Source organism: Anguilla rostrata, chromosome 13, assembly GCF_018555375.3.
Source record: "Anguilla rostrata isolate EN2019 chromosome 13, ASM1855537v3, whole genome shotgun sequence".
Lineage (NCBI taxonomy): Eukaryota > Metazoa > Chordata > Actinopteri > Anguilliformes > Anguillidae > Anguilla > Anguilla rostrata.
Window position 1 is genome coordinate 3,630,692 of NC_057945.1, and position 20,904 is coordinate 3,651,595.

General features: G+C 41.9%; 1 protein-coding gene across 7 annotated transcripts in view; it reads left to right on the forward strand.

Annotated features, from left to right (window-relative positions):
- The first annotated feature begins 16,008 nt into the window (after positions 1–16,008).
- gli1 (GLI family zinc finger 1) overlaps positions 16,009–20,904 on the forward strand; it is an 89,259-nt gene continuing 84,363 nt past the window's right edge. For 6 of the 7 annotated variants that reach the window (XR_010324871.1, XM_064304850.1, XM_064304842.1 and 3 more), the window contains exon 1: positions 16,010–16,412. The gene's annotated coding sequence lies outside the window, so the exon portion shown is untranslated. Of the gene's footprint in view, positions 16,413–20,904 lie in introns of all 7 variants that reach the window. The other variant, XM_064304846.1, reaches the window with a different exon arrangement.

A 20,904-nucleotide genomic window follows, 5' to 3' on the forward strand; every position in this document is an offset into this window, starting at 1 on the left:
AATTCAGCAAATAATTTAACTAATTATATAATCAAGATCTGAGGCTGGAATGAAAACCTGCATACACACGGCCCTCCATGGCAACGAGTTTGACACCACTGTCCTAGGACCATTAAAATCATTCAGAAATCATATGGGCCATTATTACACTTTTTCTCCCCAATTTGGAACACTCAAATATATATAACAGCGGTCACTGTGGCAACCTCTGCTATTGGACCACAGAGAATGTGGACATTTAAGAAATTTTAAAACACAAGTCTGGCTTTTGGTTCCTTTTATTTAATAATCCTATTAATGACAATCATTTTATTTACTTATTTATCTGTTTCTCTTTTATTTTGTTTTTATTGTATTTCTTGAGTTTATGTTCTTCTAATATGTATATAAACTTGTGTTCCATTGGGCCCATCCACACACTGGAGCAGAGCCTTAACAGATACCAGACCATGGGGCTCATCCACACACTGGAACAGTGCCTTAACAGATACCAGACCATGGGACCCACCCACACACTAGAACAGAGCCTTAACAGATACCAGACCATGGGGCCCATCCACACACTGGAACAGAGCCTTAACAGATACCAAACCATGGGGTCCATCCACACACTGGAACAGTGCCTTAACAGATACCAGACCATGGGACCCACCCACACACTAGAACAGAGCCTTAACAGATACCAGACCATGGGGCCCATCCACACACTGGAACAGTACCTAAACAGATACCAGACCGTGGGGCCTATCCACACACTGGAACAGAGCCTTAACAGATATCAGACTATGGGGCTCATCCACACACAGGAACAGTGCCTAAACAGATACCAGACCATTGGGCCCATCCACACACTGGAGCAGAGCCTTAGCAGATACCAGATCATGGGACCCACCCACACACTGGAACAGAGCCTTAACAGATACCAGACCATGGGGCCCATCCACACACTGGAACAGAGCCTTAACAGATACCAGACCATAGGGCCCATCCACACACTGGAACAGAGCCTTAACAGATACCAGACCATGGGGCCCATCCACACACTGGAACAGAGCCTTAACAAATATCATACCATGTGGTCCATCCACACACTGGAACAGAGCGTTAACAGATACCAGACCATGTGGTCCATCCACACACTGGAACAGAGCCTTAACAGATACCCGACTGTGGGGCCCATCCACACACTGAGACAGTGCCTTTATAGATACCAGACCATGGGGTCCATCCACACACTGGAACAGAGCCTTAACAGATACCAAACCATGGGGTCCATCCACACACTGGAACAGTGCCTTAACAGATACCAGACCATGGGGCCCATCCACACACTGGAATAGAGCCTTAACAGATACCAGACCATGGGGCCCATCCACACACTGGAACAGTACCTAAACAGATACCAGATCGCGGGGCCTATCCACACACTGGAACACAGCCTTAACAGATATCAGACCATGGGGCTCATCCACACACTGGAACAGAGCCTTAACAGATACCAGACCATGGGGCCCATCCACACACTGGAACAGAGCCTTAACAGATACCAGACCATGGGGCTCATCCACACACTGGAACAGTACCTTAACAGGATGAACCATTCGCAACCACATACAAGCTGTTCTGCTTTTGTTTTTCACACATTTGTGAATTCACTGCCACTTTCTATTTGCAAGTTTACAAATCTGGTTCATGTCAGAGAAAGACACTTCATGTGCGGCTCAACAGGCAGAGTTGCAGTTGCCTGATTGACCAACGGGGGTCACTAGTGAGTGATGAGGCGCTGCTACACTGGCCGGCTGAAACCCTCCTGCCCACAGGTGGCGCTAAAGCTAATAGTGTGTCACACTGCACGGTCCAGATTCAGTTCTGATATGGCAGGCCCTTTCAACATTTAATAGCCTCGCACGACTATCTATAATTACATTAAATATATCCACTATGTCTTTGTAGATATCTTAAAAGGACTTGTGACTAGTAATAACTAAAATTTGAGATATCTCCACTTAAGATTTGACTAATCATAACTCCAGTACAAGGTATTGACAATCTAGTCTACAAACTGTATATATACAAAAGTGATATCTTATTTTCAGATATCAAAAAAGATCATTTAGATATCTTAAATCACGAGGATTTAAAGATATCTTTAATTGAAATTATGACTAATCAGAACTACTGTGGAGATATCTCTAATCTGAGTTACGACTAGTCATAATTTAAATTAAGATAATTCACGTTTTGGATAGTCAAAACTGAATTGTAGATATCTTTAATTGGGGGCTCCATACAACTGAACAGCAAAAGTAACTTAAATCCTACTAGTCAAAATGTAATTATACATATCTTAAATGCTCATTTTGACTAATCAAAATGTACTTAGAAATTTCTTAAATTAATGTTTTGGCTAGTCAAAATGTAATTAGAGATATTTTACATTAGCATTTTGACAAGTCATAAATGAATCAATTTATGCACTTAAATGTTAAAAGGGCTTGCCATAGTTCTGTGGGACCCACAGACTGAATATTGTTTAAGGTTTCAAAATACTTCTGGAGGGGTCCTTTAAACGAAAACTGACAGTCAGCACTTTAACCTCATAGTCATTGTTTTATTTCAAATCCAATGTGCTGGAGTACACTGTCCTAATGCTTACTACTGTAGTTTAAACTTGAACTTGCCCCTACTTGAAAATGTGTGTTATTTTATTGGTATGATGTAGTTTATGTAATAGGCATGTTATTGCTCTTTGCCTAATTTTACTTTTCTAATTTCACAATTTAAAGAATAATAAGGAGGGTAAGGAGCTGGTCTGGTAACCAAACGTCACAGGTTTGATTCCCAGGGTTTGATGCTGCTGGTACAACAGGTGCTTCAGCAGATATCCAGCTGTATAAATGGATGCAATGTAAATGCTGTGTAAAAAGTTGTGCAAGCCGCTCTGGATAAGAGCATCTGCTAAATGCATGTAATGTAATGTAATTGCCCCGCAAATCGACCAATTACACCAGGAATGAGGATATAAGGAATGAACAGCTGGTAAATAATAGGCCTACATTAAGTCCACTGACATCTACAGTAATGATCATTATGATATATGGAAGTAAGAAAAATGTTCAGTTTCACTGCCAGCAGTCATGTTTTTTTGTATTGCATGACATATTTATGGATTCATAGAAATTAGCACATACGGGGGAAAACAACACATGCTGTATTGTATTTGTGGGAAAAGGAATTTAGTGACAGGTACATGCCAGTATATCAAATGTTTCAATTTAGAAACTGCTGAAATTTATGTGCTAAACAGAACATTTGCAGACTGGGCCAAATTCAGCCATTCATGAAAGCCACGTTTCAGGATGTACCACCACAATTCTGAGCCATGTACTGTAACAGTCTGTTTGTTTTATTCCCTGAGGAAATAGCTGAATGTCCTTACATGGGACTGTCCCACCACAATCATATCACAATCATTTATGGGACCGTCCCACCACAATCAAAACTGAGACCTTCCACAGATCCTAACACGGACCATCCCACCCAATCTAACACATCTACATGGACGTCCACCACAATCATATCACAATCATTTATGGGACCGTCCCACCACAATCATATCACAATCATTTATGGGACTGTCCCACCACAATCATAACACAATCATTTATGGGACTGTCCCACCACAATCATAACACAATCATTTATGGGACTGTCCCACCACAATCATATCACAATCATTTATGGGACTGTCCCACCACAATCCTAACATGGGACCATCCCACCCCAATCGAAACATAGGACTGTCCCACCACAATCATAGGCAAAGTAAAATCAACTCTAATTCAGTGTTAATTCATCCCTAACAGAGGGTTTAATATCGCCACTGGATTGTAGATTAGAATGTATCCTCAAATGTTCTCTAAGTTTAGATTTGTGAATATTTTACTCAGTTTTTTTATTTCATATATTTTTCATTATGTGGTTAATTCCACAAATTATTTAAATTAATTTGGTGTGCAGATACATATTCTCCTTAAATCATAATAAACTATTATTTCACACAGACTGAAGTTAAACAATTCAACTTTTTGCATCTGAACAAATTTGAAATCTTTTTTTATTTAAAGCATATAATTAATTATGGATTCATTATATAATGTATATTATATATTCAATTACATAATAAAATGTATTTGTGGAAACAAATTGTGAAAGTGGTGTGGTCTGACTAAATGGACCGCATTTATATAGCACTTTACAATTGATGCCTCTCATTTGCCAGAGCAGTTAGGGGTTAGGGTTAGGTGTCTTGCTCAAAGACACTTCAACACGCCCAGGGCGGGGTTTGAACCGGCAACCCTCCAACTGCCAGACAATCGGTCTTACCTCCTGAGCTATGTCACCCCCACTACTCCTGACTACTGCAAACCACCACAGTGAGGGACAGAAATGCATTATAAAAATAACGGGAATAAATTTTACCATCAATTCCTGTTTGACAACATATCTTGGTTTAATTTGACAAAAATCTTAATATAGCTGAAGATTTCTGGCACATTACATTACATTACAGGCATTTGGCAGACGCTCTTATCCAGAGCGACGTACAACATTTTCACGTTATTGCAAGCAACATCTTTATTTCTTTGCAATCTATGCAACTTAAATATTCACTCCATTAGAAATGGTGCACATACATTATGATGAAAAAAATGCAGTTTTACTAATTACTTTGAAGGTACAAATGTCAATTAGATCACCTACTGTAAGTTAGGCAGCAACAGTGCATGGAGATGCATAGTCTCTCTCCCCTCTAGTATGGGCTACATCCTTAATGTGCTGATATGAAATATGAGCATATTATTTATTACCTGAATGTAACATTGTAAATTCCTGCAATTAATGAGGCACAATGCTAAGCAAATGGCCCTCTGGGAAATTAACGATTTATCCTACTGAACTCTAATGTCTTTAATATGTCATTCCATATTACACTGAAAAGGCACGTCCAAAAAATAAATAAGTTCATAAATAAATAATTGGTTGCCCTGCATCTGCACTGAGAGTGCATGCATTGCAGCGAACATTATAGACCCCATTTCTTCCATTTCCGCTTGCAAACGCGCGGATTAAAACGTCCTGAACAAAACTTTAGAATGAAAATGAGAAGGTTAAAAGGCGGGTGAGGATGTCGTATTTAAATGGAAGATTGCGTATGAGGTTCAGAAGGCAGAATGCTGGAGGGGGTCTTACCTGTGTGCGGGTTTGAGGGATCCGGTGCAGGTGCGGGGCAGGTGCGGTGGGGGGGGGGGGGGGGGGTCCCCTCGCAGGTGAGTCGGGCCGGGTCAAAACCCCCGAGGGAAGCACCCTTATATACCCGCGGTGCTGGCGGCCGTTCGGTCTCTGAGCCAATGAGAGGGGAGCATGTGCCCGGGACCATCTGCAGTGGAAAAAGCAAATCCTGTAAAGGTGTTGCAGGACTTTAGAGCACAGCTGTCCCGGGCCCCGGGAGCAGATGCTCAGCCCGCCGCCCCGCCGGGACTCCAGCCCCGTATCCCAGGGTGCACCAGGCCCCCCGCAGGCTCCTCACCTGGGAGACAGGTGCATCTCTCAGGGGTCTACAGAAGCCATACTCAAATCTGGCTCGCAGAGCCAGCAGTGCCACTGCTTTCCTCTTTTTACCTGGTAATTCATGGTTTGATTGATTAATGGAACTGATTGGCCAGAGATTTAACTCACCTGGTGTCCCTGGCCTAAACCAGCCCCTGATTGGAGGAGAATAATGGAAACATCTGAGTGTCTCTGTCCTACAGTGATGAAACAGGAGAAGCACAGTTTTCATTCATAAACTTTATCCAGTGCAGGACAGGATTTGGGGTCATTTCCATTTTCAATTCAGGAAGTGAATTTGAAATAAAATGTATTATTTTTAAAAATTATGCTCATGGAACAAACACATTCAGCATTGCATTTAAAAAATATGTTAATTAAATTTTATTTATTTCCTGAACTTCCCAACAAGAAACAGAATTCCACAAATCCTGATAATATAGACCTGAAATTAATTTGTACATCAGAAAGGTTTTGTTCATATAACATATGTAAATACAGGGATTAAATTCCAATTTGCAGGCATTATTTGTGGAAATATATCCGGTCATTAAAATAAACAAATTGCAGCATTCATTGAAGGCTGAAACATGGGTGAACGTATATACTGCCTTCAAAAAACGTAGGGTATTTTGTCTGCGATTCCAATTGCAAAAGTTCATTTATTTCCATTTTATCCATTTTTTTTAGCTTTTTTTTTACTTTCTTCCCTCACAACAATGTTTTGAGTTAAATCAACTGTGACCGAGCAGAATTAACACTGAGCAGTGTTGAGCAGTAAAATCACAGTAAGATTTACACACTAAAAGTACGCACACAGTAAAATGTCCTCTATCGGGGTTACATTTTCTCACACAGTGCACTGTACTCAGAGTAACGAGGGTAATTAAATTTTGGTGTGCGAGCCACCTTAGCTGATTCCTCCGGTTTAAATGTGAGTTTGGAAAGTGAGCTGCTTACCAGAGCTCGTTTTCACTTCGCCGCCCCGAATAGACCGGCCCGATTACCCTATGAACTGGCTTAGCGCAGGACCTGCCTTTTCGGTAATCTGGCACGGATTTGCAAGGCGTCAATCACCTTTGATGTACTTACGGGAATAAGCTCCTCACAACCTTAAGAATGAAGCTGCGAGCTCAGGCAAGCGCAATGCTAACGTTCTGTACCTTACATTGGCACGCGTTATAAAAACTTACACGTACAAAATTATACGACTCCATCACAGAATTGCAAGAGCCGCCTTGCTAGTTTTCAACAGCAGCCGACAGCCCAGAACACTGTTAAACCCTCTTAAAACTGTGAAAAGGTAATAAAACTTTCAATAATAAACCTAAACTCTACACAGTAAATTTGTCCGTGTATTTTATTGGCAGAGCACATTTGAGCTACATACAAACTCTGTTACATTGAGCCCTTCACTGCAGAACCCCAATTCCCACACAATTAATAATTAAAAAAAACACTGTTCACCATTTGCAACAAAATTGATGTCCTGTGCAAAATCCTGAGAGGAAAGATATTTATCAATGAAGGATCAGGCCAGTGAAACCCGTGTAACCCATGTGATGCCTGCTGAGCCAAACGCTACTGTAATCCAGTGTACCTGATAGGCTACCGCTCGTAATCCAGCACACCCGATAGGCTGCCGCTCGTAATCCAGCGCATCTGATAGGCTGCCTGCACAGCGGGCATGAATGGAGGCTCCATATGGCTGTGGCAGCTGTGGGATGCATTAGTGGCAGCGCTTCTGCTCCCACACCGGGCCCAGGGCCAGAACTCTCATTCACAACCTCCCCATAGGCTTTAACTACAGCCTGGGGCAGCCTGGGACAGCGATGAGGACACAGCCTGGGACAGCCTGGGACAGCGCTCAGTATACACAGCCTGGGACAGCCTGGGACAGCGCTCAATATACACAGCCTGGGACAGCGATGAGGACACAGCCTGGGACAGTGATGAGGACACAGCCTGGGACAGCCTGGGACAGTGATGAGGACACAGCCTGGGACAGCCTGGGACAGCGATGAGGACACAGCCTGGGACAGTGATAAGGACACAGCCTGGGACAGCCTGGGACAGTGATGAGGACACAGCCTGGGACAGCCTGGGACAGTGATGAGGACACAGCCTGGGACAGCCTGGGACAGCGATGAGGACACAGCCTGGGACAGTGATAAGGACACAGCCTGGGACAGCCTGGGACAGTGATGAGGACACAGCCTGGGACAGCCTGGGACAGCGCTCAATATACACAGCCTGGGACAGCGCTCAATATACACAGCCTGGGACAGCCTGGGACAGCGCTCAATATACACAGCCTGGGACAGCGCTCAATATACACAGCCTGGGACAGCCTGGGACAGCGCTCAATATACACAGCCTGGGACAGCGCTCAATATACACAGCCTGGGACAGCCTGGGACAGCGCTCAATATACACAGCCTGGGACAGCCTGGGACAGCCTGGGACAGCGCTCAAATACACAGCCTGGGACAGCCTGGGACAGAGCTCAATATACACAGCCTGGGACAGCGCTCAATATACACAGCCTGGGACAGCGCTCAATATACACAGCCTGGGACAGCGCTCAATATACACAGCCTGGGACAGCCTGGGACAGCCTGGGACAGCGCTCAATATACACAGCCGGGGACAGCCGGGGACAGCGCTCAATATACACAGCCTGGGACAGCCTGGGACAGCGCTCAATATACACAGCCTGGGACAGCGCTCAATATACACAGCCTGGGACAGCCCGGGACAGCACTCAATATACACAGCCTGGGACAGCCCGGGACAGCCCGGGACAGCACTCAATATACACAGCCTGGGACAGCCCGGGACAGCCTGGGACAGCGCTCAATATACACAGCCTGGGACAGCCTGGGACAGCGCTCAATATACACAGCCTGGGACAGCGCTCAATATACACAGCCTGGGACAGCCCGGGACAGCCCGGGACAGCACTCAATATACACAGCCTGGGACAGCCCGGGACAGCCTGGGACAGCGCTCAATATACACAGCCTGGGACAGCCTGGGACAGCCTGGGACAGCGCTCAATATACACAGCCTGGGACAGCCTGGGACAGCGCTCAATATACACAGCCTGGGACAGCCTGGGACAGCGCTCAATATACACAGCCTGGGACAGCACTCAATATACACAGCCTGGGACAGCACTCAATATACACAGCCTGGGACAGCGCTCAATATACACAGCCTGGGACAGCGCTCAATATACACAGCCTGGGACAGCCTGGGACAGCGCTCAATATACACAGCCTGGGACAGCCTGGGACAGAGCTCAATATACACAGCCTGGGACAGCCTGGGACAGCCTGGGACAGCACTCAATATACACAGCCTGGGACAGCCCGGGACAGCCTGGGACAGCGCTCAATATACACAGCCTGGGACAGCCTGGGACAGCGCTCAATATACACAGCCTGGGACAGCGCTCAATATACACAGCCTGGGACAGCGCTCAATATACACAGCCTGGGACAGCCCGGGACAGCACTCAATATACACAGCCTGGGACAGCCCGGGACAGCCCGGGACAGCACTCAATATACACAGCCTGGGACAGCCTGGGACAGCGCTCAATATACACAGCCTGGGACAGCCTGGGACAGCGCTCAATATACACAGCCTGGGACAGCACTCAATATACACAGCCTGGGACAGCCCGGGACAGCACTCAATATACACAGCCTGGGACAGCCCGGGACAGCCCGGGACAGCACTCAATATACACAGCCTGGGACAGCCCGGGACAGCCTGGGACAGCGCTCAATATACACAGCCTGGGACAGCCTGGGACAGCGCTCAATATACACAGCCTGGGACAGCGCTCAATATACACAGCCTGGGACAGCGCTCAATATACACAGCCTGGGACAGCGCTCAATATACACAGCCTGGGACAGCCTGGGACAGAGCTCAATATACACAGCCTGGGACAGCCTGGGACAGCCTGGGACAGCACTCAGTGGACACAGTCATACACACACGCAAACACACAGATATCCACACAAATACAATACACATACAGATACACATACACAAACAGATACACACATACACACACGCACAACCATACACATACACATCCATTCACACAACCACGGACACACACGCACACACACACACACCCATACACATACACACCCATTCACACACAAACGCACACACACATATATGCACAGACACACACAGGATGCACAAACACACAGATAGCAGGTTTGCTTGTGGACACATAAAACTATACCAGACATTGCATATACATACACACATATAACAACTACATGTGTCACTGTTCTTGGAGAAGTATGGGTCACAGATTGGTCAAATGCACTTCCAGTTTCTGGCTGCAAACAATTCTTTGCATCGTGCAGATTTTCCTGCATACCTTGTTCAAGGAAACATGTTTATCTCACTTGTTCTCAAAGATCTGTCCTGCTGCTTATAATTTCTGGAAATGATGATTAAGCAGTATCCTTCACCAGACCTTTGACTCTTACAGAAATGAAATACACATCAATATATTTAAATAAAATGTATTATCAAGAAAACAAGAGATTATGCGACATTTCACAATATAGAAAAATATACAAATAGTTGCTTTTAGCTATCACATTATATTGTCTTTAAAATATTTAGGTGTGAAATATAATTGTTATATTTTCACTTATTTACAATATGTTACAGGACTGAATAATTTAAATATAAATTATGTAAAAAAAACTATAATTTACCTACAGAAACGTGTGCAACACTTTTTAGTCCGTGTAATGTTTGTTGAAATGAATATTTCCAGTTCCATCTGACTGACATGTTTGAGGTATTTAATTTTGTAAAACAAGAACAAATCCAATGTCAAACGAATCTATCAGTCTAATAGAAGAACGCTTTTCTGGGGTAACAGAAAAGTAATACAGAGAATGTCTGGGAAATGCCCTTATAATATTATTATTTTAAATTATTTAACATTATTTTATGATTTTACCAGGACCTCTTTTAAATTCAATTTTCTTTTAATGTCACTTTGTAAGAAACACTTTACAAATACATTATTATTATTATTATTATTATTAGTAGTAGTAGTAGTAGTAGTAGTAGTAGTAGTAGTAGTAATAGTAGCAGTGGTAGTAGTAGAAGTAATATTAGTAAAAGTAGCAGTAGTAGTAGTAATATTAGCAATAGTAGTAGCAGTAGTAGTAGTGGTAATATTAGTAATATTAGTAGTAGTACTATTTTCACGGATGATGCTGCAACTGGCCCCAACTCTTTAGCAGGGGACAGTATCTTATCTAGAAAAGGAGTCAAATCAATATGTATATTGTATATCGTATGCAACAACCTATATATCCTGTTCTACATTTAGCAATCTGTAGTACTGGAGTGTGAATAAGTAAGCAAAAAAATGTGTTAAAATAATGTTGAAATACATTGACTGTGCTGCTGTGAGCCATTGGTTAAACAGTTCACCCTTTACCATTGCACATGATTAGCACCAGAAGTTGTTCCGAAACATGACTGTAGAAACTGCAGTTCAGTCCAGATCCTGAAGGTGTCACTGTAGACACCATGATCAGTGGTTATCAGTAAAAGGGACACAAACAATTCTATAACTATGGTCCAGTTAAAGAGCTTGCTGGCTAAGGGTGCCAGTCCTTAAACCAGGGTGTCTCTATCCATGTCCAAAATGTGCAGGTTTTTGTTTGTGTCCATTACTAACATATCTGACCCAACTCACCAGCATTCACATTAACTTACAGTCATTTTCGCTGGTTTTATCCAGGCTGATGTCACACTGGTAGAGAACATCAGAGTTACCTTCAGGAATGCAGAGGCCCATTAATATTAGTAAGTGTAATGTTAACCTAACCAAACAACAATTTGTAACATAACTAAAAAAGATACCACGAGACAGATAACATGTTTTTACAGAGCTATAACTATAACATCTCTGTCTTTCCTCTGCCAAGCATTCTTTAAGGTGTACCCCTGGGCTATAGTCATGTCTAATTTACGGTTTCTTTGCCCTGTTTGACCTCAGTTACCTCCTGGGTTATTCTACACACCAGTCTGCAGACGACACTGATGGTCTACAGTATATTTAGTCATCTATTCTTTGAAACATTTAGGGAATCTTCAGATATGATGAATTGTTTGCTAGCTTCACTAAAATATTGATTGGGGTGTATTTAGAAGATCACTGCACTAACAGTAGAACATCACTGCACTAACAATAGAATATCACTGCACTAAATATATATCGTCACTGCACTAACTTTTGAACATCACTGAACTAACTGTAGAACATCACTGCACTAACAGGAGAACATCACTGCACTAACTATAGAACATCACTGCACTAACAATAGAACATCACTGCACTAACAATAGAACATCACTGCACTAACAATAGAATATCACTGCACTAACAATAGAACATCACTAAACTAACTATAGAACATCACTGCACTAACAATAGAACATCACTGCACTAACAATAGAATATCACTGCACTAACTATAGAACATCACTGCACTAACAATAGAACATCACGGCACTAACAGGAGAACATCACTTCACTAACAATAAAACATCACTGCACTAACAATAGAACATCACGGCAATAACAATAGAACATCACTGCACTAATAATATAACTGCACTGTACTAACAATAGAACATCACTGCACTAACTTCAGAACATCACTGCACTAACAATAGAATATCACTGCACTAACAGTAGAAAATCACTGCACTAACTTCAGAACAGAACGGCACTAACAGTAGAACATCACTGCACTAACAATAGAACATCACTGCACTAACAGTAGAATATCACTGCACTAACAGTAGAACATCACTTCACTAACAATAGAACATCACTGCACTAACAATAGAACATCGCTGCACTAACAGTAGAATATCACTGCACTAATAATATAACTGCACTGTACTAACAATAGAACATCACTGCACTAACTTCAGAACATCACTGCACTAACAATAGAATATCACTGCACTAAATATATATCGTCACTGAACTAACTTTTGAACATCGCTGAACTAACTGTGGAACATCACTGCACTAACAGTAAAACATCACAGCACTAACAGAAGAACATCACTGTACTAACAGGAGAACATCACTGCACTAACTAAAGAACATAACGGCACTAACAATAGAATACCACTGCACTAACTATAGAACATCACTGCAATAACAATAGAACATCACTGCACTAACAGTAGAAAATCACTGTACTAACAATAGAACATCACTGCACTAACAGAAGAACATCACTGCACTAACAATAGAACATCACTGCACTAACAGTAGAATATCACTGCACAAACAGTAGAACATCACTTCACTAACAATAGAACATCACTGCACTAACAATAGAACATCACTGCACTAACAGTAGAACATCACTGCACTAACAATAGAACATCACTGCACTAACAATAGAACATCACTGCACTAACAATAGAACATCACTGCACTAACAGTAGAATATCACTGCACTAACAACAGAACAAAACTGCACTATCAATAGAACATCACTGCACTAACAAGAGAACATCACTGCACTGACAGGAGAACATCACTGCACTAACTATAGAACATCACTGCACTAACCATAAAATATCACTGCACTAACTTTAGAACATCACGGCACTAACAATAGAACATCACTGCACTAACAGGAGAACATCACTGCACTAACTATAGAACATAACGGCACTAACAGTAGAACATCCCTGCACTAACAGTAGACCATCACTGCACTAACAGTAGAACATCACTGCACTAACAATAGAACATCACTACACTAACAGGAGAACATCACTGCACCAACTTTAGAACATCACTGCACTAACAGTAGAACATCACTGCACCAACTTTAGAACATCACTGCACTAACAATAGAACATCACTACACTAACAGGAGAACATCACTGCACTAACAATAGAATATCACTGCACTAACAATAGAACATCACTGCACTAACAATAGAACATCACTGCACTAACAGTAGAATATCACTGCACTAACAATAGAACATCACTGCACTATCAATAGAACATCACTGCACTAACAAGAGAACATCTCTGTACCAACTTTAGAACATCACTGCACTAACTTTTGAACATCACTGCACTAACAGTAGAACATCACTGCACTAACAATAGAACATCACTGCACTAACAATAGAACATCACTGCACTAACAGTAGAACATCACTGCACTAATAATATAACTGCGCTGTACTAACAATAGAACATCACTGCACTAACTTCAGAACATCACTGCACTAACCATAGAATATCACTGCACTAAGAGTAGACCATTACTGCACTAACAGTAGAACATCACTGCACTAACTTTAGAACATCACGGCACTAACAATAGAACATCACTGCACTAACAGTAGAACATCCCTGCACTAACAGTAGACCATCACTGCACTAACAGTAGAACATCACTGCACTAACAATAGAACATCACTGCACTAACAGTAGAACATCACTGCACTAACAATAGAACATCACTGCACTAACAGTAGAACAACACTGCACTAACAATAGAACATCACTGCACTGACAATAGAACATAATGGCACTAACAGTAGAACATCACTGCACTAACAATAGAACATAATGGCACTAACAGCAGAACATCACTGCACAAACAGTAGAACATCACTGCACTAACAATAGAAGATCACTGCACTAACAATGGAACATCACTGCACTAACAGTAGAAAATCACTGCACTAACAATAGAATATCACGGCACTAACAGAACATCACTGCACTAACAATAGAACATCACTGCACTAACAGTAGAACAAACATTCAACAGCTAACTGACATTCATTTGCTTTCAGAACTATTTTCATCCATGAAATTGATTATTGCATTCAGTGTCAATTCAGCTACAACAGAGTCCATATGAGTCCTACATAGTAAAGCAACACTTTGAGTTGATTTTACAGCACACATTTAATTGTTTAAACTCCTGCCATTTTCATCTTTTTTTAATTGTATTTGTTAAAAACAAATTGTCAATACTTATCCTACATTCCCCATATGGCTGCACTTCCAAACATGGAAACATGTTTTCTGAAGGCATTGAAATAACATTCTGACATCTCATTTTTATTATATGTAATATATCTTTCTTATCGCATGTATAATATGCGGTATGCAGCTGATGGTTAAAACGTGCAGGTGTGATTCCCAGACAGGGCACTGGCATCCTTGAGCATGGTACTAACCTCTTTCACTTCAGGGAAGTACCCAGTGCTATAAATGGATTGTATGCAAAGAATGTAATTTGTGTTAAGTTGCTCTTGCCAAGACTGTTTGCTGGAAGCCAAAAATGTCATCCTCCCAAGAAAGTCGCCTTCCTCTAATTTTTACAGCAAACTTGTCCCAGGAGAGAAATCAGTCCTTTGGACACACATACAACCAAACGTTTAAATAATAAATTGAATTTACAATGACAACTTTTGCATTTAAAACAGCCTATATATAAGAATCGTTAAAAACTTGCCAGACCTGTGTCCGCTCAAAGTACCGATCTAAGGTAAATGTTGGAATTATTTCTAAAACTTTTTTTTACAAAAATACTTTATCTGCTTCACACAACACATACTAGATGTTAAAGATAACATTACCTTCTAAGTTTGCAACTTATTTTATCATTATGAGAAGACATGAAATAGGTTTTTGGATTAAAACAAACAACTTGTTCGTTGGGCGTTGTTTATCGGTTTTCACATTTCCTTAGCAATGCCTAAAAATTAAAAACGGCAATTTAACATAAAAAACTTCACCGCTTCTGTTTTCCACATACTTGCAGTACTCTCGGGTTTGACGAGCCCCTGTTGTGTCCCTCCGTCCCGACTGCAGAAATCCAGTCCACGTTTTACGGGGCGCTGGGAGTTCTGGCCAGACAGCGTGTTGAGATGAGGGCGAGCTTCAGCATCCCTTTGCCACACACGCAGCTAAACTGCACAGGAAGACTACTGTGCAAAACTCCTAAAGTTATTACTAAACTTTTGTGTCACAACAGAGTACATAAAGTGCTAATAAAATGTTCTCATATATTATTCTTTTGTCTTTTGGAAGCTGATTTTGTATTATTATTATTAGGCATATTATTATTATTATTAGTATTATTATTATTATTATTATTATTATTGTTGTTGTTGTTGTTATATTAGATTATTACAGTTGTGTCTTCATGTTTTATTAGAGCGCGATGCAAGGGGAAGCCTGCAAGCGTGGTACAGCACCATAGCTGTGGCACAGCCTTTTTTTTAAGAAAAACAAAAAGTTAACTTCCTGTTTCGGGGTGGTCCACGGAGTCTGAGAAAGAGAGAGGGAGGGAGGGAGAGCGAGAGAGGTTTTGCAGAGGCTCTACTACTTCGGGCTTACGGCACACGGATACCGAATGTCGGCCAGTATTTTGTCCCAATCGCTGTTTTTGAAACTTAACTCTGAGGAAACTTTAAGGAACTACCACAAAAGAGAAAAAGACTCCGACGGACAGACATAGGGGGATCGGAAAAAGTGTTGGATCGCGGATCGTCTCCATCTGTATCTGAGATTTGTGTGCGTCCGAGAAAGAAAAGGGGGGCTCTATTGGAAATTCTCTAACCCCCAGCGGGACGCTCACAGTCGTCTTCTCCAAAGTCCCTCCAAGGAAGCCTGAGTTTGCTGGGATCAAATTAAGGCCACCGACTGATGCCGTTTCAACTTTCCATGAGAGGTACCTATCTTTTCCTACGTATCCCCATTTGTTTCCCCAATCGGTATCGCCATTGATGCGATTTATAATTGCATTTCGGGGAGATTGACATTTTCACATCAGTGTGTGTCCGCCAGTATTAAGATCAACAGAATTTCTTGACCAGTGGTTGTAACAGGCGAGAGTCTATCTCGCAAAATATTAGCCTGTTTTAAACGAAGGGGATAATGCAGAGGACAGTTGGTGTTTTAGTGTTGATCAGCAATAGTAACTCGCTGCATTATTAGGTGTCTGAAATTAGCTCCCATGGAAATATAACCAAGGACACACTAAAAAAGAAAGACCCCTTTTATGGAAAACAAAATGCTGTGAAGAGCATTACAGTTCACGTCGTGCAACTAAACTATCCAGTGACTAAATCACACAACGAACCTGAACATTTAACATAGAGTCAGTCTACAAATATAAAGAATACAGGCTATAAAATGAGGCGCTTGTTTCAGTGAAATTTGTTTTCTTGGATTTCGTTCTTTATCAACTCCATAACCTAACCGTTGAAAACATTACTCAACTTTGGCTACCATTAGGCTATCACTGATAATGAAGATACACTGGCAGTCAATTGTTTCATTTTGTTGTGTAGCTAGTATGTCATAACATGCATTGTTTGGATAGTAACCTTATTTATTTACTCCTTTAAAAAACTATGATTGCTTAAAGAATAACCCACACTAAGAAGCCATCTCGATATGCGCGGAGGGAGGTGAATTCCACCGAGGGTCGTAGGGCAGTCTCGTAACAGCTGTTTCTTGTAACCTGAAATGCTTGGGGTGCCAATATCTTTTCCAAATGTCGGTATCTGTCAGGACCCACCACGAAACGACATCATTATTGCGTACGACCAGTTTCGCTGAACTGCGGAAAAACAATGTGTTAAACTATAATTCCACTGTCAAATAATTATTAGAAAACAGCCTTCTAGTCACAACACCGGGTTTACAGAAATGCTTTATTAATAATTCATCCAACCAAATTGAGACATGCCAATAAAATGAAAATTGGCCAATTTAACATTTGCGCAATGAATAAAATGGCCATTGATTTAAGAAAGAGCGCGTTAATAAACCGGTTGCCTAATTCGTTATGATATGCTTTAATGTGTGTTTTTTTTTAAATTCTGTAAAACTTGTAGGCCCTTTTCTAGATAAATGGCTACTATTGGCTAGCCTACGTGACAAGAAGGTACTCGATTTGGTTTAAACAGGATGCCGTACTTCACTGTTAGTATATACAGTGATGTTCAGATTTATTTAAATGAAAAAGTAAGTTATAAGTAAATATTTAGATGAAGGAATGTGTCTGCAGGAGACCTACAGCCTAAGTCAGATGGTATGGTATGCTCAGGACGAGTGTCACTGCCATTACTTAATGCTTTTTCCATGTCTTAAATACCACAGAATCTTTATTCTGTTGATAATTTTCTGTACTCTATTTTTCTGGTATAGGATAAAGTGATAACCTACATCAAGCCTTGTCAACGGACTGGTCTAACTTGGCTCCTGGAAATGTGATTGGTTATCGTTATTTTAATGCTTGTTTCACTGATATCTCGAATGTCAGTATTACATAACTACCTGAAGGTTAAAGGTTCCCACATTTGAAACAATTTGTGTTTCACTTTGATATGTAGGAGATTATGCATGCGGCAACTCGTTTCCATTTGCATTAAAGTCAAACATAAAGTATTCGCAAAAAATATTGTGTGAATTTACTTATTTATAATCAGTTGTCCGTTACAGAAGCACGTTTCTTCATTTGCCTTTCCAGCTTTTGTCTGTTTATATGTCAGAACCCGTAGAGTATAGGTTGTCCAATGAAATGCAGCTGTTGCTTCTCACCATGGTTACTGCTCTTAGTTTTAAACCTGTTATGTAGTTTGCAGTTTGTTCACAATCTTATAAAAAGCAATGGTGTATTTTTCTAAGTTTCTGTTTTAGCTGATAACTGTGTTGACCGGGAACATTTGGCAAAGGAATGATTTTTGATGGGTCTTTGATGGGAATTATTTTTGATGATGTAGGTGGTCATGTGGATCGATAGCAATTCTATGTGATGCCCATTTTAGGAATTAAAAATCTAAGCATGTTGATAATGTGTCAGGACAGTATTGCTTGGCGTGTGCAAGTAAAAAAAAAAAAACTCAACACTTAATGCTTGCATGTTTGAAGGTCGAGGTGTGGCCTAATATGGTCAGAGCACCAGTGATTTTAACCCCTCGCAGAGTTTTAAAACAAGCACGGCTCTGTCACTTATATGCACACATTGTGCAGAAATCAGCGTGACTTGGAAATCAGTGCTGAAAATCACGATCTCACTCTGACAGTCACACACAGCACACAGAGGTGTGTTTCACCCTCTGACAGTCACACACAGCACACGGAGGTGTGTTCACGCTCTGGCAGTCACACAGCACAAGAGTGTTCACCCTGACAGTCACACACAGCACACGGAGGTGTGTTTCACCCTCTGACAGTCACACACAGCACACGGACGTGTGTTTCACCCTCTGACAGTCACACACAGCACACAGAGGTGTGTTTCACCCTCTGACAGTCACACACAGCACACGGAGGTGTGTTTCCCTCTGACAGTCACACACAGCACACAGAGGTGTGTTTCACCCTCTGACAGTCACACACAGCACACGGACGTGTGTTTCTCACTCTGACAGTCACACACAGCACACAGAGCACAGAGGTGTGTTTCTCACTCTGACAGTCACACACAGCACACAGAGGTGTGTTTCTCACTCTGACAGTCACACACAGCACACAGAGGTGTGTTTCACGCTCTGACAGTCACACACAGCACACAGAGGTGTGTTTCACCCTCTGACAGTCACACACAGCACACAGAGGTGTGTTTCACGCTCTGACAGTCACACACAGCACAAGGAGGTGTGTTTCACGCTCTGGCAGTCACACACAGCACACGGAGGCGTGTGTAACGTTAGTCCCACCCCGCTGGGAGAGGAGACCTCACGTTTACAGTCGTACGCCCAGGTTTAGGGGGAGATGGGGGAGATGAGTCACCCCCAATATTCACATATGAATTAAAAGCCCCCCCGAATTACCCTAACGACTCATGAGCTGTGAGCCATTTGTCTCCCCCAGAGGACAGCGGCTCCTGAGTTTGAGGAGACTGCTGAACAGCGAGGGCCATGTTCCGCCCCGTGCAGCATCACACACACCTCCCTCGCTCACTGCACACACACCGCTGCATCTTTTAAAAAGGAGACTCGCGGCACACACACACACACACACACACAGTGAACACACACTCCAGCTGGCTAACAACATGTTTGGATAACACCCGCCTTCGCTCGTGTAATACCCTGCAGATGTCATAATCTTTGCTGGTTAGCCGACTACCAACCCTCCATACCTAAAATAAATTAGCGCGGCAGATTAGCATGGCTGCCTGTTGGCACAGTACCCACCAGCATTGAGGCCGGTCCACAGAGGGAAGAAGCAGAGCCCACTTTAAATACGCTGACGTGTCCCGTCAAATAGAAAACATATTTTTAAAATAAACACGTTTTCATGCAAGATACGACAACATAAGTACAGTATTGGTGGGCCATACCTTTGGCTTGGAGTTTCCTCATTTTCAATGAAAAAGAAGTACCCTCACAAGAGCTTCTCATCCACAAACCTATGAAATCATAACAGGTGGTCACATAAATTTAGGAGGACAGTTCATCAGACAGAGACGTGATTGGAACACGCACCGTGCTGCCTGTGTTTCATTGGCTAGCCATGCAACGATTTAAACGATTTGGGGACCTGTCGTTTGCTGACTGGCTCTGTGTGCTTAGGAGAGTCCACAGCAGCTCACCTTGTGTAATAATATGACTCGCATCATATTCTTATTTAAGTACTTATGAGTTATGGAACGTCTCGTATGTTACAAACCTATTTGTTGACTCGCCACAAACTTTGTATATTTTTAAAGGACAACAAATATTCAATACAAATGAACAGAATGCTGTATAGTCTCAGAAGGTCTTGGATAAGCAATGTGTTTGTCAGGAATGGAACTGTACTGCTGTTTGGCATTGGATTAATACTTTCAAATTTGGTGCCTTTGAATTTGGTGAGAGTCTGAATTGGTATTATTGCTGTACAGTAGCGCACTGTAAAAAAAATGTTGGGCAAATGTTCGCTTCTATTCAACGTGTGTTTTTAATCCAGTTCAGCCTGATATTCTGGGAGGTGTATGGTTTATAGATGACTGTACATCTGTTAGGACACTGTGAGAAATATGATTTATCCAGCCTTTCCACCTGCTGCATGGTAACATGGTTTTATTAAAACTCTAGCTCTGAGCAGAGTCGTTATAATTAATTGGGGAAGCAGAGCAATGACACAGCTAAACTTCTCTACCAGCACAAGTGATCACTGGATTACGATCTGGTTCATTTCAGTTGCATTAATTCAGGAAATTATCTGAA